The sequence below is a fragment of the Mustela nivalis genome (genome assembly GCF_964662115.1).
Source record: "Mustela nivalis genome assembly, chromosome: 7".
Taxonomy (NCBI): domain Eukaryota; kingdom Metazoa; phylum Chordata; class Mammalia; order Carnivora; family Mustelidae; genus Mustela; species Mustela nivalis.
In genome coordinates, this window is record NC_139026.1 from 1,934,861 (window position 1) to 1,961,363 (window position 26,503).

General features: G+C 53.3%; 1 long non-coding RNA gene across 3 annotated transcripts; it reads left to right on the forward strand.

The window, feature by feature from the left end:
* Positions 1–20,167: 20,167 nt before the first annotated feature.
* Positions 20,168–26,189, forward strand: LOC309869090. 3 transcript variants are annotated; one of them, XR_014313983.1, is made up of 4 exons: positions 20,168–20,328; positions 20,581–20,828; positions 21,018–23,811; positions 23,897–26,189. It is a non-coding gene; the product is annotated as an uncharacterized lncRNA (long non-coding RNA). The 3 variants fall into 3 exon arrangements; XR_014313984.1 differs by having other exon boundaries at positions 21,018–22,464; positions 23,668–26,189; XR_014313982.1 differs by having other exon boundaries at positions 21,018–26,189.
* The last annotated feature ends 314 nt before the right edge of the window (positions 26,190–26,503 follow it).

The window sequence follows — 26,503 nt, forward strand, 5'->3', positions numbered from 1 at the left end:
GTCAGAAATCAAGGTGTCGGCAGGGTGGGTTCCCCCTGAGTCTCTGAGTTGGCTCCAGGAGGTGCCAGCGGTCCTTGGGGTCCCTGGGCTCTGGTCACGTCACCCAGTGTCTGCCTCGCCGACACGCGGCTCTGTTTGTCTCTGTCCCCTGTCATTGTCACCGGATGCAGGGCCCACCCTGACCCAGGATGACCTCACTCACATTTGCAAAAACCTTTGTTCCAAAGAACATCATATTCTGAGGTCTGGACGGATTTATCTTGGGGGGGGGGGTGCACCATTCAACCCACGTCAGCTGTGTGGCCAGCCAGGGGGTATTCAGGAGAAATGGAAGAGCAGGTGGGTCACCTGTGCCCTGGGGCAGAGAGCGGCAGGGAGAGCCTCCGCCAGGCTGAGTAATCACAGCCTCCTTAACTGTGGGGGAGGGGTCAGGACCCCGTTCGGCCTTGTTTTGGAGCTGGACTGTTGCGGGGACCTACCTTTCCTCGAGGGCAAGGCTGTCTCCATTAGCCCCACAGCCCCTTAATAGCAAAATCTCAGTCTCCTAATGAAACAAAGCTGTACCCGCTTGTGATCCCGCTCCTCGGGGTCAGCAATGAACGCAGGTGAGGAAGGAGTGGGTCTCCAGCTCCCAACTCAGAAGGCGCAGTCTCTTCCGGCCCTGTTATCAGAGCCTGGACAGACGGGGGCGCGGCCCGCAGACAGGTGCACCGGGCCTCAGCGGGACGTGTGCAGAAACACCCGTAGTTCAAAGCTCCATGTAACTGTCAGCATGGGGTGGGGGGCATTGCTCCCCAGTGGCAGAAGCTCCAGATGGGAGCCCCTCTCCCCTCCCCTCTGCAGGCACAGAGGCAGGAGGCAGAGCTGACCCCTGAGGAGAAACCAGAGAATGGCACATTTGGGGACCTTGCCACCAAGGCTGCCACAAGGGGCCCTTTGACTGCTCTCCAAGCTGGGCCCTTTCTCCTTCTCCCCCACCTCGAAAAATGGGTCAAAAGACCCTTTCTCTGTCCCTTCGGCACCCCAGGGTTTTTTCTCAGGTTCGCACTGTTGATCCAAGTCCAGAGGGCGGGCGCCGTGAGTCTCCCCACCTAGCGGGTCCTGGCAAGGAGCAGGGGCTCCGCAAGTATTCACAGGTTGAATGAACACAGTTCTGGGACTCCCCCCTCCCCCATTAGTAAATCCCCTTTGAAAGACAAATGTGAGTTTTCAGGGATGTGCAGGCATGGCTCCGTGGGGTCATGAATGCTCTCTGCATCCAGGGGGGAAAGGGACACCGCGGGGGGACGGGCCGCAGCTCCCTGGTTCTCAGCAAAGGGAGTCGCCTCCTGTCGGACACTCTCACGGGCAAGTCCCGCCAGGACTGCTGGTCCCAAGGGGCCCCACGGAGGAGGTGTCCACAGGGAGCCCAGCCTGGTCTTCCGAGGCTTCAGAAGGTCGGGGTGAGCTGTGTCCTCCTGGGTCTCATGGGCAGAGCCAGCAGCCCGGGGCTGATGGGCAGAGGTCTGGAGGAGAAGACCTGCTTCTTGGCCATGCCCCCATCCCCCCCGCATGGCCAGGGAGGGCTGGAGGCAGGTGGGTTCCACCTCTCCACTTAGAGCGGACCCCTCCCCTCCGGCCGTCCGTTTCAGAAAGAGAGCGGGCATTTCCATCTCCGGCTCAGGGACGCCCGCCCACTGCGTGCTCACCCCATGAGGGCTTTCTTTCACAATCTGTTGGGTCCATTCCCAGGAGGTGGTTGTTACTGTCCTTAATTTGAAAGAGAGGGTGGGTGTCGAGAGACAGGAGGCACTCGGCCGAGGCGGGCACGTGAGGCCAGGACTGTGCCCAGCGCCGGGGCGGCTCCCTCCTGCGGCCACCATTTCGCCCACCCGCCCTCTTCCTGTCCGACCCTGTGGGTACTGACCTTGTACGTCCTTCAGGGGGTGGGGGGGGGGGCTCAGAGACACGTGCTCCCCCGCACACCACCCCCGGGTTCCCAGGCTGAGCCAAGAGCAGCCTCACCCTGGGCCTCCGAGTGTCTACACTCTTTTTTCCTATTAGAGAAAACTTGTCACATCTCTCACACGTTGTCACTGAAGCCTCATTACTCTGAAATGTCACTTCACTTACGAACATCATTATGCAGAAGCATATGCTGCAAATGACAGGGATTGCAGAAAATTTGAAAAGATGTGATTTTTTTTCCCCTAAAGCTGCGTTTTAGCGGGGACCAAGTCAACATTGTGACATCGAGGAGAGACGTGGACGCGGAGGCGCGTCTTGGAAACATCCTTGCTGACATCGCGTGATTCCCTCCGGCCCCGCGGGCTGCCCGTCCGCCGGCGGATGGGGCTGGTCTCCGACGGGGAGCAGGGCAGGCGGCGGCCAGGAGCGGGGGCTGCGTTCCCGCGATGCCGCCCCGCTGAGCGCGTGGTCTGGCCACGTCCACCCACCCTGCGAGGGCCACGTTGCTCTGCGCGAGGAGAAAACGCAAGGTCTCGCGTGCGGCAGCCTTGGGATGGTTTGCTTTGCTGACCAAAGAGCAGAGAAGGCCCCGAGTCCGTGCCAGCGTGGACGGACGCAGGACGGTGTGGACCCGGAGAGCGCTCCTCTGCCGGTCCCCCCGAGGGGCCCACGGCTCCGCTGAGTCAGTTACGAGATGGGAACGAGCATTCCCTCCGCGCAGTCGGCCGCGAGCAGCAGGTGAGCTCTAGGACTCAGAATGGGGTGCCGCTGCTCAGGGGAGGGGGAGCCCTGTGTTCTGCGGCCCGCCAGCCCCGCGCTCCCGGGAGCCACACTGCAGCCACTGCCCCCCACCCCTCCCACGCAGGACTGCGGAGACCTGTCCGCTGCTGAAAGCAGGCCCAGCACAGTGCCCTGCACCTAGGAAGGTGTATTTAGCATTTGTTAAGCAAACAAATGAAGAAAGCAACATTCCCAAAGGCTTCGTCAAATTTGAATACATGAACGAAGACTAGAGTCATCAGAGTGAGGGCGTCCTCGTGCAAAGGGAAAGCTCGCGGTGAACACAGGAAGGCAGGTGGGCGGGAAGCCGGGGGTTCCCGCAGGAGAGGCCGGTGAGGCCACTGTCGGGCCCGCGGCCTCCCCCGCCAGGTCCAGGTCCGCGAGAGCCCCGAGCCGGCTCAGGCCCCCCCGGGTGTCGCTCCTCCATCCGGCTCTCCGGCCGCCCAAGGACCAGGCCCCGCACACCGGCTTCAAGGGGCCCAGCTTCCAAACAATCTTTTTCTTTTCTAATTTTCTCAGCCATTATTAAAACATAAGCGAAATTACAAACTTGCACTTGCTAAGAGTGTTTCTTTTCCTATATAGAATTTATAGAGTCAATTAACAGTTATTTCATTTCTGATCTTAATCATCCTGACGAGCTGTGAAATGTAGGTCAGCGTCGGGGTGTCTGACCATCCCGCCCGCCTCTCTCCGTCCTCCCCGGCCAGCAGTGCCGGCCACAGCCCCCCTCCAGTCTGTGCAGAAGGAAGATAAATCAGGAAACCCCTTCATGTGGGTAAGAGCTGCTAGTAAGTACTTCCTACAGAGAGTTTCTGTATTTCCATTTGGCCGCTTTAAAACCTTTATTTATTTATTTATTTTAATTAAGTCTTGTTTGTAGGACGTTCCAGATAAGAAGAGTGTGTTTTCTCACTTGCAGTAGCTGACTTGGCTGGACCGAGGGTGAGGGCTGGAAAATGAAACCTCTTTGGAGACTCGGTTTATCAGTTCACAGCAGGACCCGACTGGGGCGTCTGGGGAGGGGGAAGAGCGGACGTACGTGTGTCCCACAAGGCTGGCCGGCTGCGCTGGCGTCTGGGAGGCCACGCGCTGGCGCAGGGTTCCAGCGACGAGGGTGGGCGCTGGGGCTGCCCCTTCATGGCCCTGCCGGACGCACGCTAAGCCCTTTCCCCTCATTTCTCATTTCCGTCTCAGCATAAACCTTGAGGCTGTTTCCATCTTTATCCACAGTTTGGAGGTGAGAAAAGCAAGGCACAGAGCCGCTTGGCAGCCGCCGGCATACATGGCGGGGGCATGGTGGGGTGCAGGTTAGAACCCAGCCCCCGGTCCCACAGGGACGCTTCAACTTGATGGACCACGGGGCAGCAGGATATTGGGCTCATCGGTCTTCTGGGTGTGTCTGTGAGTGTGTTTCTGGATGGGACTGGCCTTTGAATCGGTGGGCAGAGTAAAGCAGGTGCCCTCCTGGTTTGAGGGGGGCTCCTCCAACCCCCGGAGGCCTGAACAGAACACGGAAGCACACGGTACCAATGCAGAGCCAGGAAGCGCCTCTCACCTTGTTCAAGCTCTTCGTTACGCTTAGGGCCCTGTCCGCGTGCGGAAGGGGCCCCATCCACTTCTGTTTCCAGCACTGGCCTCCTGCAGTTTCCGTCTGAAACATTCCACAAATGTGTGTGCCCAAATCAGCCCGGTAGAGTCTTCTGCCCCACTTCCAGATCATGCGCCGTCTTCTGCTGAACTGGGGCCCAATTGCACACATTTCATTTCTCCGTGTCAAGTGAAGATAAGACACATTTTAAATTCCTTGCACCGCAGGCTTCCTGTCACCCAGGACATGGATAGCTCTGTGCAATGTTGTGTGTGCAGCTTAGACCATAGGTCACCAAAATGGTGAACTTAATGCTTCATTCTGGATGCTGCAAGTATCTTGGGAAGATACATCAAGAAGTCCCAAGGGGAGGCTTCATCTCTTCTGTCCCCAAGAGTCTGGAATCCACATGTATTAGTCCTGGAAACCCAGGCCAGTTACACTGTATACAGCAAATCGTGGACTTCTAATCCTTGCTGGTTATTCATAGACGGCATGGTCAACCATACAGACCCGTGCGTTTCAGAAAAACGTACATCAGATCCTTTCCCAAAGCATGACAAACGTCTAAGCCGAGCCTCATTGTATGTGCCCATTGTGTGTGCAGTGTTGTCCCAGTGGTTAACGCAGCTTCACGGACTTGTGAAGTTGTGCATTTCTTATGGGACTTTTCAGTGAACACTGAGATTCCCAAATTCTTGCAATTTACATACCACACAGGGACTATTTTCCTAATAGAGAAAGAGTGGTTGCAAATGAATAAGAACACGGACCCACCATAAAAGGGACCAGAAAATAAAGTAGGATAGTTCTCAGAAGAGAACTGTGGATCTAATCAAAATGAGAAGGTCTTCTGGTTCATTATTGAATGGTAACACAATGCCCGTCCCATCTACAAACTGGTAAAGATCAGGAAGTTTGATGACATAGCTGACTTGGCAAGGAATTAGGAAGCAGGCACTTGTACAAAAGAAAAAGGAGCAGAAACACAGAATCAGAGGACCTTTGCTCCCAGTGCCTGGCTGTTGTTGAGGGGACGCTGGCCTTCTCCTGCCTGGGGTGGGGACTACCCCAGCAGCCCTGAAGCGTGCAGAAGGCACAACCTGGGCCATCTTAGCCTCTATAACCCTGGGAGCCAATTCCTTCTACTATCTTCTATTGACTCTGTTTCTCTGAAGACCTCTGCTAATGCTTCTGTAGAACCTGCATTCTTACTCAACACAGGAAATCCCAAGTATGTAGCAGGTGCTCAACACACACTTGCCAGTGGATGGTGCATCGAGGCACACACTGGTAACAATTCACCAAAGACATCAGGCTTGACCTCCGAGCACAGAGTTCCTCTATAGATGGCTGTACCTTGTTTTGCAGGGGCACCAAGGTTGACCGCATCCTTGGCAAGGCACCTGCACTCCCAGCCCTGCTGAACTACCTCTATATCATGGGTCACCTGTAATTCTAGACCCCTGGTGCTTAACTGGGAAGACCCAGAAAATAATCAAATTCCATCTAAGGCCACCTAACCAGGTCTGCTCTCACATTGCCAGAGGAGGTCCTTGTTCCCTGCAAATGAGTCTGTGAAGAGGGCTTCACTGGAACAGATGTTCCTCTGTCATCTGACGAAAGCTGCCAGCAGCCTCCTGGCATAATTTTTCACAACACAAGCATCCCTCTTACATGAAAGCATAGAAAAACAGCTTGTAACTTTGCTCTACTTTGTGAAAGTTCCTGCTTAAAGTGAGTACAGGGATTAGCATCTGTAAATCCAGATATCCAGTGGACAAGTTCTGAATTTCAAAGGTGCCCGTGGTTCTATGCGGTGAATGTGAAAATGCTGGGAGTTGCCAATGGTGGTGGGAAGCCAAGTTTGGTACCAAAGGCCTTCCTGAAATTACCACCAGTGCACGCATCAAGGCCAGATTGTATCAGGATGCCATCTGGCAAAATGGGAAGAGCCTGGATTCTAATCCCAGTTCTCCTACTTAAAAGCCTTAAAATGATCTCAGGCCAGTTACTTAACCTCACTGAGGTCTAATTTTCTCATTTTCGAGGGGGTTACAAAACTCATACCAAAGATTGCATCTACGTTATGTGACAAGGTGAATAGCTTTAGTCACTCAAGGTTTACTCAGAATGTTTGTGCAAGTGTTTCATATACGATGAAACATGATGCAGCTTTCAAGCACCGCCATCCTTCCTTAGGCTGTCCCCCTTCCTTCTACTGTCATGTATTCAGGAAATAACAAATGCCGGACCCTGTGCTAAGGACCCAGAGATAGCAGGTCCCTAGCATGCATCTTCAATATCGGAGTGGGAAGGACATACAAGTTACCAGTTGACTTCAAGGTCAGGAAAGTCCTCGAAGCTGTGTGCACTAAGGCTATGAGGGTCAGATGGTGGATTAAGGACTCCACGGGAGCTTTTCCAGAGCTGAATCTAGAAGCAAACTTCAGAGGGCATCAGCCATACAATAATTAGGAGAGGTGAATCCATGCTTCCACCTGAACAAGAAAATGGCCCCATAGCAAAGGTATTTGCGCGTCGAGGGGCACCAAGAGAATTGGAGTTCTTTATGGAGAAAAGTTTTCTAGCCAGCTGTTAATCCCAAATTCTGCGTAGCACACTGCCTACCCTAGAAGTTACTGGTTTTTCCACTCTGCGGCCAGGACATTAGGCGTGGGTGAGGAGGGAGGGGAGTGCTGACCTGCAGCAGCTTTGACCGCGTTCGGATTTGCCCATGTGTTAGATTTTTAAGTGACAGCTGAGAGAATAAGAAGCCGAACAGAGCTTTTGGAACTCTTAAATGGCCAGGAGATATAATTTATTTTTCAGACCCTTTAAAGAGAGAAGCCCTAGAATATAATCCAAACATTCATTTAGAATTTCTGGAGGGGCTACAGAAGAGTAAGAAGAAGCCAAAACTAGACCAAAATTTGCAAACACTGAAACCCAGCTCCAAATAAATGAGTTCATAGCTTGGAACTAGCCCCAGCATAAAAGCCTGCCAGAAGAAATAGTAAGTGCTTTTTTTTTTTTTTTTTTTTGAGGAAAAAGAGTACCACCAAATTATCTATATGATTTTTATATGCCATGTCTGACATGCAACAGAAATTTGCAGGCATAGTAGCCTGGAATATAAAGCCAAGAAAACAAAGAAAAGAGACAAAACAAATATTAGAAACAGATCCACAAATCTCCTTGTGGAGAAGTCATTTTGTATAGACTCTAAATTTACTAAAATTTAAAAATATGGATGAATGAGAAGATAGAGAATTTCATAAGAATAGCTAAATATATAAAAAATGAAGTAATTTAAAATGACAGCTTTATGGTAAGTAAATTATATCTCAGTTAACAATAGAAAAAATTAATAATAAAAAACAAGAGCCAGGGGGTTATTTTGTAGAGATCCTAAAACTACATCTAGATGATGAATAAGCAACGCCACTAATATTATGCAACTGAGTATATGAGATTTAGAGAGGGTTTTCATTAATAGTGTATCATGTGAGCTTAAACATTCTGAATGCAGCTTTGCCGGAAGTCGAGGCAACGTGCTTCAGAGGACTTCTCTCAACATCGGCTCAAGTGTCCCTTGAGTCGGGACAGAGACAGCAGTGTCAAAGGGAGCATAAGGAATTTAAATAAAATTGTGATGTGAATGTGAAATTTAAACTGTTTAAGGCACGAAGTTACCAGACATTTTATGTATGGTCATTAATAGGTCTAAAAAAACAAATAAACGAATATTACACATTCAGAAGGGGGTGAATAATGAGAAGATGGTTTAGCAAAAAATATCTAGCCGTGAGCATCTAGGAGAAAAGGATGGAAAATATTTTAGGAGAGCATGGGTGGTAGCCAAAGACATGACAAAAAAGTCCAATCGGTAAGTAATCAGAAAATCAAAGAAAAAAGAAAAAAGTGCCTAATATTTCTCCCATATTAAACCCCCAACATCAAATGTGTGCAAATGCACAGAGAGGTATTTGGGTTTAACTTATAAAATCGAAATTGATGACAAAAATCTCAAAAATCGTCAAAGAAAATAAAATGCATCACCTTGAAAAACCAATAATAAGAAAAAGGGCTCAACTAAAACATCAGAATCCCAAAGACAAGGGCACATCATCCACACAGAGCTCCCATCCCAGAGTTCTGTGCGCCGCCAGACCATGTTCCAAAGGTAAAGATAAAATGACGACATAATTAGATAATTACTGAATTCTGCACTAGTAGAACTTTCTCCAGGAACACCACAGAAGTTGTTCAGGTAGAAAACAAAGTGGCTTGCAGTGGAGACATAGAAATGCAGAAACTGAACATATATATAAATTATATGTATAATTGCACTTATAATTATATATTGTGATATTGTGAGAATTGTATTAAGGAGGGCACGTATGGCGTGGAGCTCTGGATGTTATATGCAACAATGAATCATGAACACGACATCAAAACCTGATAATACACTGTGTGGTGACTAACGTAACATAATAATAAATATACATACATACATACATACATATATTATTCAAATATAAGACAAGAATGGTGTAGAAGTAAAGAAAGAGTAATGTATCATACAGTTTCAATGTTCAAGAAATGATATAATACCCTGGAAACTGGCATGTCGAGAATGCAAATACTAAGCCACAGGAAGTCACTGAGCACGTAGTAAAAGGAAGAGTAAGTAAGTGGGAAGAGAAGGGGAATGAATGGTAAAAAAAAAAAAAATAAAGAAAGAAAGAACAGGGAATAGAGACACAGATCAGATGTGGTATGTGGAAATAAGAAGACAGAAAATTCCGACAAACCTATCAGCGTTTATATCATACATAAATAGACTAAGTACATTGATTAATACAGAGAGATTTTCATGCTAAAGAAGAATATACACTATATATTCTGACAAAAAAAACTAGAGATACAGGAAAGTTGATATTAAAAAATGGATAAAGATGCACCATGCAAATATAGCTAATAATCATCGTAACCATGCAAACTACCATAATGACAAAACGAGGTAGCCGTGGGGTATCAGACACAGTCAGTTTGGAAGCTGACAGGACTTCCAGTAGGAAAAGAAAAATTATAGCCACTAAAGGGTCACTCCTCTGGGGAGATGAAAATTCTAAAAATACTGTCACCTCTGAACATAGCCTCCCAGTGCTCGTGAGGACTGCTGCTAGAGCAAAGGCCACAGATTGACAAGGAAACAGGCATTATGGGGGATCTTCACAGACTTCACTCTGCAACTAAAAGCAAAAACGACAAAATGATCAGTTACTGTAGAGAAAACTTTGACAATATAATCCATGAATGTAATGGGATTGATAAATGCAGAAATACATGCATCCAACAAATGTAGAGTTTACGTTTTTATTGCATATGGAACATTTACTAAAATCACCCCTACTTTGAACCACAAAGCAAGTCTCAGAAAAGGATCCAATGATTGAAATTAGGCCTACAGCATTCTCTGACCACAACAGAGTTGAGCTGGAAGCCAATGACAGCATAAGAATAATAATAAGTAGATCATTTCCAAATAGGAAAAAAAAAACACACACACACAAAAACCCAAGCAACACATTTCTAAATGAATCATAGATCAAAGAAAAAAAGCTGCAAAGGGAAGTTAGGAAATCTCTGATCACGCATGTGATTTCATAACCACAGTGAAAGGTACACGGGTTACACCGACAGCTCTGCCTGTACCAGATCTGCCGACTTCATCTGTATTGGTTCAGAACCAACCTAAATATCCATTTCAAGTAGTTGAGGCAAAGCACGGTAAATTAAACTTAAAATGATAGCCGAGTACAAAATAAAAATTAAATCAGAAATTAAAGAAAAGGAAGTAAACTTTTGTATCAAAACTGCAATCAGCCAAAACGGAGTCAAGCAGAAAGAGAGAAATCCAAAGAGTTCTGGATTTGTTCAAATGTTGGATAATCTATAACTGAAATTTATCCATACCAAAAAAGTTCCTCCAGGCCTATATACCCCTGACTTCTTCTGATCATTAGCCCAACAATGAAATATACAAGATTCTAATATGCCAGAAAGAGAGGAAGCGTTTCTCAACTGTCTTGATGAGGCCAGAGCCTTCTTGATAACAAGACCTTACATGCACTTTATAGATAAAGGTTGTATGGGGACTGTACTCACTGAATTATACCCCCTCTACTGCCAGAAATACCTCCATCTTCTTAATCCCTGGATCTGTGCGTATGTTACCTCATATGGTAAAAGGGACTTTGCAGATGTGATTAAGTTAAGCCCTGAGCTATGGAGATTTTCCCAGATTGTCTGGGTGGGCTTAAGGTAATCACGAGGGCCGTCCCAGGAGAAAGACAGGAAGATGGATCAGTAGTAGGAGTTGTGATGACAGACAAGAAGTTGGAGAGATGAGGGAACAGGGCCAGGAACCGAAGAAGGCTGGGGGCTCTAGAAACTGAAACACCGAGGAGATGAATTCTGCTCTGACGCCTCCAGAGAGAACCAGTTTGCTGACAGCTTGAGTTTAGACATCTGCCCTCCCAGTACCATCAGCTAATAAATCTGTTTTTTAAGGTATCAGGTTCCTAGAAATTTGTTACAGCGACAATAGGAAACTGATACAGAGGCCAAGGTCTCTAATGCACATGGTTGCAAAAATCCCCAGAGAAAGTAATAGAGACTCAAATCCATGGCATAGAACAATAGATGGGGTATGCTAGGTCAGGTGTGTTTATTCCAGGAATGTCAGGTAGAAGAGATTCAAAGGTAACATTGGAAAATAGGTCATTGTAAGTCACCCTAAGAACCAAAGAAGAGAAATTGTAGGATTGTCTCATTAGATAGATCAAAGACATTGGATAAAACACAACTCCTATTCATGGTTAAAAAATTAATAATCTTAGCACACTTGGTATTCAAGGGAACTTTCTTAACTTAACAAAAACCATCAAAAAAACCCACAGTGACGAAGCGGGGATGATCTTTACCCGATGTTGAGGACAAAACAAACTACCATCACTTCCATTTGAAAATGCGTCGGAAGTCGCAGCCACTGCAACGAAGCAAGAAAAAGAAATGACAGCCGCAAGCCTGGGCTAAATGTCCGCAGACAACACATTTTGTACATTCTGCATTCTAAGATTTCTATGGACAAACCAGGATGACTAATAAATAAATTCAACAAAATGTAAGGCCCACGTACAAAGCTCAATTTTCCTTCTAACTACAACGAAACATAAAAATCTAAAAACAGATTGAAAAATAGAATTGAAAAAGATACCATTCACCATGATTGGATGATTCTCAATTCCCAAAAGTAACTAATTACGTGGGACGATCTCTACACAGAAAATGACAAAATACTCCTTGTAGAAATTAATCAAAATAATGGATTGAAATACCCGTAGTGAAATACCAGTACTTTCCAATTTGATCTATAGGTTTAATGTAATCTTAAAATCTTGGCCAACATATTTTTGGAAAGAGGGATTCTAAAAATCATTCTGAACTGATTCTAAAACATATATGGAAATGGAAAGGACCAAGAATAGACCATCTTAGAGAAGGATGCAGTGGGAGGAATTACCGCTCCAGAAATCAAAATTTATTGTAAAGCTCTGGTGATGAAGTTAGTGTTGAAAGGCAAGGGCAGACAAGGAGACCCGTCGGAGGGAAAGGATCCAGAAACAGATTCGCGTCCTACAGACGAGTAATTTACAGTAGCGGTGGTCCGGACCCGTGGGGGAACGTCCGCTCCATAAATGATGTTGAGTCCATCGGATATGCATATGGAAAAAATAAACCTCGTCCTCTTCCCATCACACACAAAATTGATTTCCAGAAGGGCTGTAAATCTGAGTGTGGAAAAAGGACGCGTTAGGAGAGTATCTTAGTGACGTGCCGTTGGCAGAGAGTCCTCGGGCCGGACGCAAAAGGCAGTAACTGTGCAGAAGAGGGATGGATGGCCGCATCACAGTGAGGAACATGGGCTCGTCGAGAGACTAAAAAGAGCAAACAGGCAAACTCCTGAATGCGAGCAGATGTCACAGTACTGGTGGCCAAGGACGCGGGAACCAGCAAGGAGGAACCGGACACACTCCGCAGGAACGCGGTGGAGGGGCTGAACGGGTGTGGCACAAAGACCAGGTCCTAAAGACGGGCCATCTGCGGAACAGAGTCCACACTCATCGGTCATCAAGGAGGGGCCACTGCAGGTCGCAGTGTGACACCGCTGCCGAGACCCCGAAGAGTGGAACCTCCACAGTCAGATATCACCAAGTGTTGGTGAGGAGAGCCGGCACGGGTATTAGATCTCACGGCTTGGCTACTGCGGATGGACACATGCTGATGGTGAATCCAACCGTTGCCCTCGGTAATGCCGACACTATTCCCTATAGAGCCCCATACACTCTGCACCAAAGGCATGAGACGCCCGGCATCACGGGTGATGACCCCAGCCTGGAGACAGCCCCACCATCCACCAGCGGTGCAATGTTTACCTAAACCGTGCGCTCTGCCGTAAGACTATAACTATACCAGGAATCTGCAAAACCACAGGGGAGACTCCCACAGACATAACACGGAATGGAAGACAGACATAGAGGAAAATCGACCGTATGATCCAACTTCTATAGGATTCAGAGCCGGTGAAAGCTGACCACAGGGACTAGTGGTCAGAAGGCGGTGACTTTGTAAAGAGGAGGGTGGTCGTGGTCGCGGCTGGACGAGGCGTGGGTGTCTGGGGCCCTGGGGGTGTGATGGCCTGGGTCGGAGCAGAGGACGGATTTTGTGAAAGTTTGTTGAAGTCGGCACTTGTGTGCTTGTGATCTGTGTGCTTTCCTGCGTGTGTGTGTGACATGAGTTAAAAAGAAGACAAGAGAGGAAGACCACAGGAGAAAGTCCCAGCAGGGGAATGTTTCCTTGTCTCGTGGACAACACGGCAAGGCCGAGACACCCAGAAGCGTCCACACAGTCACGTCCAGCTGGTTCCCGGACTGCAGGGCTGTAGCGTCCGGAGAGAGGGCCAGGGTGGAGGGAGAGGCCAGGGTGGAGCTTTCCAGCGCGTCTGTCTGAGCAGCTGAGGCCCCAGGTGAACCCGGGTTACCCAAACTGTGCCTGGAATAAACCCCGGCGGAGACGCAGTCTCTCTGTGAGAATCAGTCATGGTCCATCAGAGAAACGGAACCACCAGGAGAGGACGTGTGTGCATCATGCACACACTTACTATAAAATAAAATATAAAGAAAAAACACAGAATTAATAGAAGTATAAGTAAAAAGAATTAAAAGCGAGGCATTGAAGGACGGCGCTCACAGGCGATGGGTTCGGGCGGAAGCCAAGGCCACAGTTTTGAGGCATGATGTCCCCTTTCTTGGGGACATCCAGGGTCAACCCTCCAGCTGATGGGGCGGCCCACAGACATACCCGAACATGACCCGCTTCACTGAGAGTCAGCTGACGGCAGGTGCTCAGCACCTCCCCAGAACACCGACGCGGGGACGTCCAGGTTAGGACCTGTTGGAAGAAGCAGGACAGGAGAGCTGGCCAGGCTGACACCTGCCACGAGCCACTTCCGGGCCTCGCCTGGAGCGCATCCTCCCAGAGAGGCTGTCTCTGCACGGCCGTTGTCTGTCCTTCCCGCCATGCCGATGTCTGCCAGCACACTGTTCATCTTCTTTAAACCACTTACAGCCACAGAAATGAGATTTGCTTGGTAGACCTGGTCTCCCGTTTGTTTACTACGGTGTCTGCGACCGTGGGAGGTCCCCCTCTGACCGGGCAAGCCCTGTGAGCCCAGTGTCACCGAGGACCCTGGGGCACACTTCCATCTAGCGCCGTCTGTCCCGCAACACCGGGCAGCGTCCGCACCCCAGCACTCTGCAGCAGGTGGGGGGTCTCAGATGTGAGGGAGACAGAAGCATCTGGGCGCCTCGGGGGTGACTGATGGACTTCGCCAAGCCCTTCCAGCCAGCCGACCACAGGGAGCCGTGTCCACGTCCGCTGAGTTTCCTAACTCCACTGCCCGATGCCTATTGGAAACCTGGGGAAACAGGCCGCCAACCGCAGCTCTTGGGTTTAACGCACACTTGGAAATTAAATAAAAGGCACCAGCACACTGTGCTTAGCCAATCATGACTGTTTGAAAGAACGAGCTGGGAGTTCGTCTCTGCTCTGCGTCTCTCTCCCCATCAGCGATTTTCTGAAATGAAATTAGGCAAACAATGGAAAGAAGAGGCGTCGATCACAGCTGTCTGACATCTGCCTCCAACACTGCATTAGGGAGCCCAGGAGACCAGACAGGTGCGCCCAGAGATGAGCACGGGACGCCCAAGCGAGCGGCACCGTCTCGCAGGTTAGCTCTGCCTGCCGGCCGGGGCGGGTGCCCTCCCGGGCCTGTGGGGCAGGTCTGCAGTGTGTGCCGGGAGACAGCCCCTTGCAGGAGGCTCGGGTGTGAGGTTTCCCTGGAGGAAGCAGGGGAAGCATCCCACACAGCTGTGTCCTCTAGAAGCCCCCAACCTCCGTGCTGGATTCAGAAGGTCCCCGCACTGCACTCTGCCCCCAGGGTCTCACCTCCCTTAACTAATTGGCCGACCAGCTAACTAAGCAAACAAGCTCAGTGTCACACGGGGATCGTCATTAGGCAAAGTCCACATCCCGTGAGAGCCAACCCCACTCGGCCCCTGACATGGTTACTCACATCCTACGAGCAGCTTGGAGAAGGGTCAGACGGACCTGCCTGTACTTTGGTTCGAGGTAGAGGGGGTGCCCTGGCTCTGCGTCCTGGGAGAGCCTCCCAGGGCTGCCCACGGGGCACCTGCAGGGAAGCCCGGCCAGTGTTCCCGCTGGTGCGGCTGGGTATGCCCGAGGGAGGGACTCTGGGGGCCCCGTGGAGGTCTGAGGTGGCTTTGCCAACGCAGGGACACCCAGCTGTCGGAGAAAAACCACACCAGGCAGTGGTGAAGGGCCACAAGACGGCTTTTCCAGGGCTCACTGTCTCAGAGAGAGGCTCGGGCTCGTGCTGGGCTGACCGAGCTAAGAGAGAGGGACTGCGGTGCCAGTGGGAGAACGGAGCGGGGACCGAAGCGGACCATGGGGCATGGGAAGGGGAGGAAAGAAAGGGACTCGGTGTGGGGGTGGGTTATGGGGGAATCCAGAATCCCGGAGGCAGGCTGGGAGGGTAGGGGACGAGGTTTGACTGTGTGGGTTGGAACAAGGTCCATTTTGTCTCCTTCAGGGATGCTGTCTGGCCCCAGGGGAGGCCCCATCACGGTTCGGCCGGCTGTCTCCGCACGGTGTCCGGGGGAGCCCCCCACACTGCCCAGGGGCTCACGGTGCAAGAGCTCAGTCCTAGCGGCGTTGGGTGAGGCTTGGAGTGTGGCCCGTAGGGGCGATGAGGTGCCGAGGGAGGTTCTCAGGGGTCAGAGTCCACAGCCCTGGCCACGGGAGCAGAGGCTCGGTGGTGGATGACCGCCGGGCTCACAGGCTCCAGGCGCCCAGGTGTGGGGGAGGTGGGCCTGGCCCAGGGTCGACCCCGCAGGTGAGTTAACCCAGCGCTGCGGCCTGCAGAGCGGTCGGGACGGGGAGGTGCTGCACGTGGGCTGGCGGGCCTGGGCCCCGGCCGGATCCACATGGACGAATCCCTGTCGCCTCTCGCGGAGCCGCACGGACCGAAGGATCTCCGGGACGGGGACTGTCCGAACGCTGGGCCGCCCGCACGGAGAGACCAGACACACGGCTGCCGTTCACCTGGGCCCTGGGCTCCTGTGCAGGTTCACCGAACCTCTCCGAATCCTCTTCCCTCTCGCGGCCCTGCACAGCCCGGGGTCGTGCCTCGCTACAGCGCTCGGCCACATGCGGTCGGACCGTCCCCTCCTGGGTCGGACCGCCCCCCTGCCGAGCCCCAGGTGGACCGTGAGGCGGCGTCTCCCCACAGCCCACACCAGCCCCCCTCCAGGACCTCCTTCCCACCGCACGCCCCACACTGTCGCTGCCGTTGGAATCAAGCGTCTCCCTGTGGAGTCTGGATTTGTTTTCTGTTCAACGTCCACCACTCGCGGCTTCATAACCTAGAAATGTGGCTGGTGAGACAGGGACTAACTCCGTTTTACTTTGTGACAACTGATTGACGTGTAGAAAGCCGTAGAAGGTGAGCGGAGCCCTGGGGAAGAAAGCAAATTTAGAGGAGGAAACCGAGGCATGGGGCGGGTGGGGGGTGGCGTGTCCTGAACCAGGCCTCCCAGCTGAGCAGGGACTAGGCCATGACACACCCCAGGCCTGTCCAGGGAAGTCCCGGGGCCTCCGTGGCTGGGCTGTTGCCCAGTGGATGAGACCACACACCCAGAGGGGCTCCGAGGGACAGAGCCGGAGCCCAGCCCCTTGCACACTCACCGCCTCCTGCAACTCCAGGCCGTGGGGGTCCCTCTTGGTGGACACTGAATGGGTTCGTCCGTTTCTCTCCCCCAGGACCGTCTCAGGCTTGCACGCCGCCAGCACCCCCCATCCTGGGCCTAAATCCTGCCTCTCAGCTCTCTGCCTTTGCCCCCTGGAGAAAAGCAGATCTTTTCTCTTAGTCTTTTGGAGCATGGTTTGAGATAGAACGTCTGCGTCTTCATCGCATCGGAAGAGTGCAGATCCACCAGCACGGGCTCCCTTCCTGAGAGCCCACTGTTGGCTCTGCAGGGGGGCGGGGGGCGGGGGGGAAGCTCTTTGCTCGGAGGCACTGGCTGCAAATTAACCAGGATTCTTGGAGGGCGCTCGGGGAGGGCTGCCAGAGACGCTGGTCCCACTGCCCGCGGCTGGGAGTGTTTCACTCAGGGAGAAACATCCTTCTGGGGTCGGAGGCTCCGACTCTTATTCCGGAGTCAGCCGGCCTGCTGATGCCCTCACACGCAGTCCTCAACTTGTTCGAGGTCGGTTTTCTTCCCTGGGTAATGGGGCGCATTCTCTCCCCCTCTTACCCACCTTTCGAAAGCAAATAGGATCAAATACGTCACGCTGCTTCCGAATCAAGAAAATGAGGGACGGTCTTAGGGGCTTGTCCCCTAATGGAGCCTGGTGCTTCTCCTTCAAGAGATCTGTTGAGAAGAAGGGATTGCTTTTGAGGGGGTTCGGGGAGCAGAACAGGCCTTGGGGAGCAAGATGCGGGTCAGGACGCAAGACCATGAGACTCTGGGAGCAGATGGGGCTCGGGGAGCAAGATGGGGAACAAAGCGCAGGATGACGGGGCGGGGGCGCAGGATGACGGGGTTCGGGAAGTAGGATGGGACCCGGCGGAGAGCTGGTCAGGAGCAGCCCCCACAGGTAAGGCGTTTGCACTCCAGAGTTCACCCCCCTTGAGGCCAAGGTGGTGGCCTTTCACAATCCGTGTGGGCAGGCTCTGGCAGGACTCTGTGCGACGTCGCGGGGGACGAAAAGGGAGGCTGCCCGGGTTCTCCGGTCGGCAAGGAAATGCTCCAGAGTGAGGGCGTCTGGGGGCCGGCAGCAGCCAGGAAAGGAGCTCCGGGCAGGTCACCACCGGCCGCCGGACGTTACTTCGCACGATTTCTGCCGGTGTGGGGCTGCTGCCGGCCGGTCGCCCAGCGAGGAGCGATGTTGCTCAGCTCCTGCACAGGGGCCCCCCGCGTGGCTGGCGGCCAGGAAGGAAACACCGGAGGAAGGACGGAGCAGGGAGGCGGGGGCAAGGGATCGCACACACAGACCAGCGCGCGGACGCGGCATAGCCCTCCTCGTACGGATTCTCGCAGGAGCACGGACGGCTCGTGTCCCTCTTGCACGCTAGAAGGACGGGTGGAGACCCGCCCGGGCAGGGCCTGGAGGAGGGTCCAGTCACGTCCAGCCACGGGCACACAGGGGTCGACCGAAGGCACCGTTCTACTCAGTGTGGCACAGTATGCCTCTCAGGGTTCCGAGAAGGAGCCAAGTAAAAATACGATATTTGGAATATACTTACACTAGGAAATTATTTGCTGCTTCTCTGAAGCTCAAGTTGAACCGGGTTCCTGTTCTTTACCTGGCGACCCGGCGCTTACAGACGGAGCAGACCGTCCGCAGATGTGCGCCACCCCGGACCCCCAAGCTGCCTTGCTCCCCTGTTGACTGATCTCAGCCGTCAGCTGCAACAGCGACTTTCAGAAAACCCAGGCTGACGGCAGGCGGGAGCTCGGAGGGGCCCGGATGGTTTTCCTCCGAGAGGGGACCACACGCGGCCCCGGTCCAATGGCAAAGCCTCTCCAGTTCCGCCACTCCCTCCCAGGTGAGAAGCAGTTAAAGAAAAGCAGATGCCAGCGTCTTGATGCGACCTTGGCTTGACCTCAGGGGGCATCTAGGACAGTCAGGGCGTCACTGCCTTCATCTCTGGTCCTTCCCGCACAGAGCCCTGGCTGTGCGTGGGAGGGAGGAAACCCGGGGGGACCTCACGGTCACTGAGGAGCTGTCTGTCAGCATGCGTTATGTCCGCTTGAAGACCCGGCTTCTGTGAGTGCCCGGCGAGACCCTTCCCCAACGGGCCGCACTAACGGGAACACCCAAGTGGCTTCTCGGGAAGGCCCGGTCCCAGTTGTCTCTGTCCATGACACGAACGTCCTCTGTCTTTGGCCGCGCGCTCCAGAGCTGGCTGCCGCATCCCCCTCCCGTGCACGATCAGGGCATATTGGATATTTGATGGAGGAAATGTCCAGCTCCTCGGAAATTCAATCCCATTAAATGCAGCAAATGTCCATTGAGTGCCTATAACTGCCCGTCATTTTGATGTGCAGCCAGTCTTCAGGATTGTTTTCCAAACTAGAGTATTCATTAGTCAAGACACGAGACTTCCAGCGGAAACTTTGGTCCAGGCGCTGGACATTTCCTGGACCCCTTCTCGGAGTCCATCTTCTGTTGGGGGCAGGGCGTGGGGGACAGTGGTCTGAGTGACAGAGGCTGCCGTCCCCTGCCTGAGGGTCCAGGGGGAGAGGTGACCATGGAGTGAGACCCAAGGAGGCTCCAGTACGAGTTGAGATGGGGGGAGCACCAGGCCACCGGCTGGGAAAGTTTGTCCACCGGGAGAGACGTGGAGTCCGGCTTGCAGGCGCCTAAGCCCCGCACGGCAGGGTCTCGCTTTGCATCACCTCCCAGACACTTGATCCTGGGCTGAGCATGAGCGTGGACTCAGCTGGTGAGGGCTTGCGCCATGACTACGAGTCCCGAACGCTGCGTCGGGACTCGAGATCAGCAGGAACCGAGAGGCTGTGTCTCCGTCGGCAGTGGCCCCACAACCAGCTCACAGGAGGGTCCGTTGGGGAACATGGATAATGAAGCCCACAGGCGTCGGTGAAGTTCGAGTGACTGTGTGTGAGTCTTCCCTAGGGCTGCTGTCTCACGGCAGCACACCGAGGGTTTCACCAACAGAGAAGTGTTCTCTCCCGGCTCCAGAGGCTGGAAGTAGGAGATCAGAGGGCCGGCAGGGCTGGTTCTCCTTGAGGCTCGGGGGGACAGGGTGCTCCCGGCCTCTCTCCCTGCTCCCGGCCTCTCTCGTGGCTCCTGGTGGCTTGCTGGAAGCTGAGGACGTTCCTTCATTCCTACTGCATCCCTCCAATCTTTGCCTTCACTCTCACACGGTGTCTTCCCTGGTCAACTGTCTCTGCGTCCAAATTTCCCCCTTACCGGTCCTTTAGGATTAGAGCCCAACCCTCCCTAGTATGATCCCAGCTTAACTCCCAGCATCCACCACACCCTTACTTCCAATTAAATTGGGAAACTGGGAGTTGGGACTTGAGCATGTGAATCCCGGGTTGGGGGACACAGTTCCGCTCCCGTCTGTGTGTTTACCCCCACTCTGCCCTGTGTGGTTTCCTTCTGTCCCCCCAGAGGCGACCACTGTCTCGAGGAGGATGCCTGGCCGAGGGCTCGCTCTGTGTCGACCCTGCTCTCGGCACTTTTCAGGCCCCGCTCATGTGATCGTCAGCACCACCCTGCCGGATGGACGTCGGCCCTGTCTTGATGCTACAGCCGACGGAGCTGGGGTGCAGGTACCGTAGGCGGCCACCCAGGACCACGGAGGGTAACCGCATGCCCAGCATCTCTCCAATCCTGGGGGTGGGGAGAGGGAGCCAACTCTATCAGCTGGTCACCAGCCAAGGGGAGGGCCGCAGCGAGCACACAGCCACGGACTGCAGGGCGGACGCCTGACCCGGGGTCTCATTTGGGTCAGAGCCGGACCTTGGCCGGTCTGTACGCAGAGAGATTGAGTCCAGACCTCTCCTGTGCATTTTCCTTTTCAGGAACGCAGCTCAAGGTGGTAACAGCTGTGGCCACCCCAGAAGGTGGGATGACAAAGACCTAAGTCCTCACCAGGGAAACCAGGGTGAGAATCCCTAGACAGTGGCTGTGCTGGGGCAGAAAACATCCCCTGACCCACGAGGAGGCACCCAGGACCCCGGCAGCACCCGCACACCTGCTCCTTCATCATGGGGAGGCGTTTGCGTTGCAGGGGCAAAGACACAAGAGACAAATCAAGGAAACAGCCTTAGTAAGAGATCTGAATTTTGAATTTAGAATTAACTCCACAGAGACTGGGTTAACCAAGAGACACATGGCACAGATGTCTCCGGTTGACGAGCTCCTTCCTCCCCCTTGTCCCTTATCTGCTGGAACAGGGGCGCGGGAGCCTATGAGGTCAGATGGAGAGAATAAAGGGTGCGTGCGTGTGTCTCCCTAGCCGTCTGACCTGCAGAGAGCATGTCTGGACCCCGCTCCGGGGTCCGCTGCTGGGACTCGGACACAGAGCAGCGGGAGCGAGCACGGCTGGGACAGAAAGGCCACAGAAGGCAGGAGCCAGGGGACCTCCGGGGTGCTCACACCTGTCCCATCGCTAACGGACATCTACGTCCATCTTCCATGCTCAGCCCTTACGTGAGTGAGGGGACCGTCAGGTGCTCACGGGGACGGCCTTCTGTGGCCCGGGTCAGGAAGGTTTGGAAGAGCAACGTGAAGGGAAAGAGATTGGTTTGGGCTGAGGGAGGTGAGGCTGGCACGAGTCAGACCAAGAAGACCCCATCCCCATGCTCCTGCTGTGCGTTCCGAAGCTCAGACTCGCTCGCAGCCTTCCCCTAGGTCTCCCGTCCCCGGGGACAGCACACACCAAAGAGCATTTCTCAGACGACCTCAGTGCGGGCTTCTCGTTGCATAAAGTAAACTTTTGATGCTGCAGGGACACTTAGAAAAAGTGAGATTCTACGTCAGAGAAGGTGGACGCGGCTGTTGCCTGCGCGAAGGGTGTGGCCAATCACTTCCTCTGGGTCCCTTCGGACATTTTCGACGCGTCCGTTAGCGGGATGTGACTCGGCCCCGTGCATTAACCCGGGGTGCCCGAATCAGAGTCACCGTTCCAAACTCGGGGGGACAGTTGACATCACGGATCCAACTGCCTGGGAGATCGCATGACGACAGTGCTCTCTGATAGTCCGACAGACGGCAGCCTCCTCCGTTCCCCTCACACTCCTTGCTGCCTCCAGCTCGGCGCCTCCCGTGACCCACCATCGATCCGTACACTCGGATGCGTAAGTGCATTTTTAATGACGCTCCGCTGTGGCCGGAACCATCGGACGAGCGAACGTGGGCGGCTCTCGCCTGCGCCGGCCTCTGCTCCCATCTCCGGCCCCCCGAGCTCTCCCTCTGCGGCTTTGTATCGGGCCACGGTGGAGCTCGTGGAGCTCGCGGGACGGAGCTCAGATCGAGGTGGAGATAAACCAAACGTGTAAAACACCAATCACGGGCGTGGTCTTGGGACTTGGTCACGCCTCTGCCACCTGACATCCCCCTTCTGCCTCAGGCCACAGTGACGTCACTCAGCACGTGCAGCCGGCCCTGCACGTCTGCACATGAGCCGTCGTAGGGATTCGAGGGGCCTGAGGAGAACAGACTCTCGGGGCAAGAATGCGAGGGGCCAGGCTGCCGGGCGCCCTCCAGGTGAAGCGCGCACACGCGCGCCCCGGGGCCCAGGCCTGGGTCCGCGGAGTCTGGTTCTGGCTCTGTGCTCGTCCTCGCCCCCACCGCCTTCTGCCCCCACACTCCGGGACGATGTCCCCGGCCAGAGGAGCGTGTGCGGTGAGCGGGGAAGTCTGCACCGGAAACAGTGGCCGGAGGCGGCCATTCCGGAGCTCGAGGTGAGTGGCCGGGGTGTTCTCCATCTTTGTGTTTCTCTCTGAAACCTGAACGGGAGTAAATCGCCCTGAGCAGTGAGGGACGGAGGGGTCTAACAGGACGCCGGTGGAAACGACCTTCCCCAAGGTCTTGTTGAGAAAAAGGCTAGGACCCTCACATGATGTTCTGGCCTGGAAGGACTTCCCAGTCCGTCGTGGGGGCCGACAGCCGTGGCCTGGGATCGGGGTCCCTGAGTGAGACTGTGGGTCGTGTGCGATAGGCCACAGGCAGACACAGGGCGGCCCTCCTACCCCTCCCCCAGCCACCGCTCCCTGTCCTGTACCATGACACACGTCCGAGAGCCACTCTCCACCTCTGCCGTCCTGTAGAGACGCCCCCTGGGGTTGTTCTTTCTAACCAGCGCCGGGGGAAGAAGGCTGGCTTTCTCGTCCTTGCCCCATCACCCTCGTGACGAGTGACTGCCGGATGCACACCTCCTGGGCTTGAAGAAGGGCCTCCCACCTCTGCCCCCTCTGCTTGCTGTGACGGTCCCCAGACACCTTTCCTGTTCACACCACACTCATCTCCTCGCCTCTACGTGGTTGAAATATGTCCCCGAACACGCAGACCTTTCGGGCGCTCCCTTCCTGGAAGGACTCCTGCCGTCACCCCGGAGCCCCACGGGGCTTTTCCTTCAATGGATCCTTTGAAGCAAAAACGCCGTTTCTCTCGGGAGATTGGGCAGGTCATCTCCGCCTCCTCTGCGTTCCAGTGGAGAGAAGACTACGTCCACCCTAGCCCATTGTTTGGGGTTCTGTCCTGGCGTGTTTTCTGTAAACGTGGAAGACGCGGTTGAGCATTCGCTCTGAAGCGTAAAGGAGAAGACAGCTGTCTCTGGTGTTATTTGGGGACTTTACTCCCAAGTCCAGGCAGGGGCAAAATGGGAGCATCGCTGTATCAGATCGGATTCTGCCATAACACAGTGATCCGGGGGAGGCCAGGGAGACACGGGAATCCGGCGTCATCTCCGCGTAGAGGGCGAAGGACCGGAGACCAGACGGGAGAGCGGACCGGAGAGCGGACCGGAGAGCGGACGGGAGAGCGGACCGGAGAGCGGACCGGAGCGGACAGAAACCACAGTTGTGAGCGTCAAGGCCGCGTCGTCTCTCCACCCTCCACCCCATCCATCACTCAACAAACACTTCCTTAGCACTTTTCTTTTCCAGGGCTTGGCTCGGGGTAAGCAGAAAGGAAGACGATGCGTGCAGAGTGCGCCCGGCACCCCACAGCCTCTTCTCGTGGCTGCTCTGACCACCAAGGGTCACCGTGATCCTGACTTCAAACGTGGCGGATTCCCTTTGTCCTGATGTGTGTGTAACGTGTGCTCCTTTGTGTCTGGACTCTTCCTTTCCACACTGCGTTTCAGAGACTCACCCCTGCTTTCCATGTTCCCAGGTGGCACTGCCCTGCACAGACGTACCCTGACTTTACTATGGGTGGACCTTTGGGGCGCCAGCCCTCTGGGACATCATGACCACACGCTGCACACATGCTTGCTGGTGGCTTCGGAGCGTGGCCGCATGCCCCTTCTTTGGAACATCTTCCTAGAAGTGCAGCCGCGGGCTCACGAAACACACGTGTGGCTTCAGTGCCTACTTCTAACGGGTAGAATATGTTTGCACTAGTCTGCACTCCTGCCAGCACCGTAGGTGGTTCTGGTTCTCCTCTGTCCCTGCCGATGCTCGTGCTGCCCGTCATAGTTGTGTTCATGGTGAGTGTGGGTCCAAGCATGTTTTATTACGGCGAGTATTAACTTTGCCTCTAACACATAAGATCCACACGCTGGAGAGCAATGTAAGAAAGAGAGAAATTTTCCAAAAAATGTCTAATGACCGAAATCTTTCTAATTCTCCTAGACTTTCTTATCTATGGACACTCCATCTGCATTTAAAACCAGGAGTGTTGAGGTCCTCTTATACACAGTTCTGGGGCTTTTCCTCTTTTTCACAGAACACGATACGGCGAGCACAGTCCCAGACCGTCCGATGCTCACTGAGGTTGTGACTTTCACAGCATTAAACTGCTTATCGGGAGGTTTGTACCACAGTTCACTTATCTGTACCCTCACAAAGCTTAAAGCCAAACATTAAAAAAGAAAAGAAAAGAAATCAAGCAGATAGTGAGGAAATTTATTCCAGAAAAAAGTGTGGTATTTAAAGAAGCAAGACAAAATCCAGCACCCAATAACTTAAGAGCACAATGTCTACAATCCAATAAAAAGTGGCAGGACAGGCAGGAAAGCAGGAAAATACAAACCCAACCTTCAGAGAAGAAATTTAAGCCAATGGAAACCGCACGAGGCGTAACTCAGACAGCCATCCGTCACGTGGCACATATAAAGCACCATCATCAGCACACGTCGTGTGCACAAGCACAGCAGAAGACACTCTAGGTAGATTTTTAAGACAGCGAGTGTCAACTATAGAACAATTCGAGGACCGTGGCCAGACCATGTCTGTGATCTCCCGGTGCTGACAGACTCTTCGTGAAGATTCGAAAGGCACACATCTCTGGGTAAAAAGGGAGGGTCTGGGGATGAATAAAACTAGGTTTTCTTTCACGTGGAACACCGGTGACAAGAATGCAGACCCATGAGATACTGAGGGGAGGTCTTTCTAACATCGAGAACGGACAACAGAACAGCATATTGAAAACAAGGTATTTGGGCAAATACACATGGAAACGGCCAAGCAATGAATGGAAATCCTGGTGGTGTGCAGCGGTTCATTCCCAGAAAGTCACAACCAAAGAAAAGAAGCCGACATTCCCTAAAACAAGACCTCAGGATGGTAGAACGCAGCAAGAGACGATTCCAGACAAGAACGAGGATGTGGGGGGCGGCCTTCCCGCAGACGTCCAGCCTTCCCGCGGACCACCTGGCAACATTCAGGGAAGTCTAGTGCGCGGACACCATACAACCCAGTAAGCCCTTCTTCATTCTTGGTTTCCCCTCAGTTGTGTTTGTCCCTCGGGAACTGTCCCCGAGTGAGGACAGAACAACAGATGCTCACAGACGGTGGCCTCTGTGTGGCCCTGGGGGCGTGGACATCCAGAACCCACTGCCACCAGCCACTGGGCACCACCAAAGCCGGGCATGCAGAGCCACAGACAACGTGTGTGCTGTGAGCCGGTCACTTCTCCCAAACCCACAACTGAGGTTTCACCACCCTCCCCTGCAAGGGCGAGGACCTTAAAGGTAGAAGTGGGTTAAGGAAGTGTCCATGCCTCCCAGTGAGGAAAGGTGAGTCTGGACTGAGACCTTTTGCTTTTAATTTTATTATATAAATTTAAAGTATACAAAACTGGAACAAAGCAGCCCCCAGCTTTCACGAAAACTGAACCTGCATCTACCCCCTCACCCCGATCCCATGTCATAGGATTTGCAAAGCAAATTCCAAGGGGACTGTCATTTTATCCTTAAGTATTATGGTTTGCAACTCAAATATACAGGTTTTCCCTTTTTGAAGACATCACACCATCAGGAGCTCATTGTGCAATTTTCCACACTCAGTGCTTGCTGCCACTGTGCGTGCCTCTCCCTAGTTGTTCTGTGAGTGGTTCTTAGCAGCGTATTTGCCTGTGTGTTTGCACGCGCGCGCTCGTGTGTGTGTCTGTGTGTGTCTGTGTCTGTGTCTGTGTCTAGGGGCAAACTCTGCAATCAGTTTGCTTGTCCATCAAACCTCCCTCCATCCGGAAATGGCTTCTCTTCACACCCCGTGCCCCTTGGACGTGGTTTGTTGAAGAACACAGGATGTTTGTCCCAGAGCTTCCCACAGGCAGACTTCTGCTGACTGCAGCCCCGCGATGGCATTTAGCCTGTTCAGACGTCCCCTGTACTTTCTGTAAATGCAGATCTACACACCCCGTCGGATTTAGGGTTTGCAGGAGTGTTTCCCAGAAGACGTCTGCGTGTCTGGTGCCGGTTACACAGTCTCCTTTGTCTCCTACTCTGTGACGTCTGCTGCTGCTGGTGACCCCGGCCGACATCCATTCCTTCGAGAG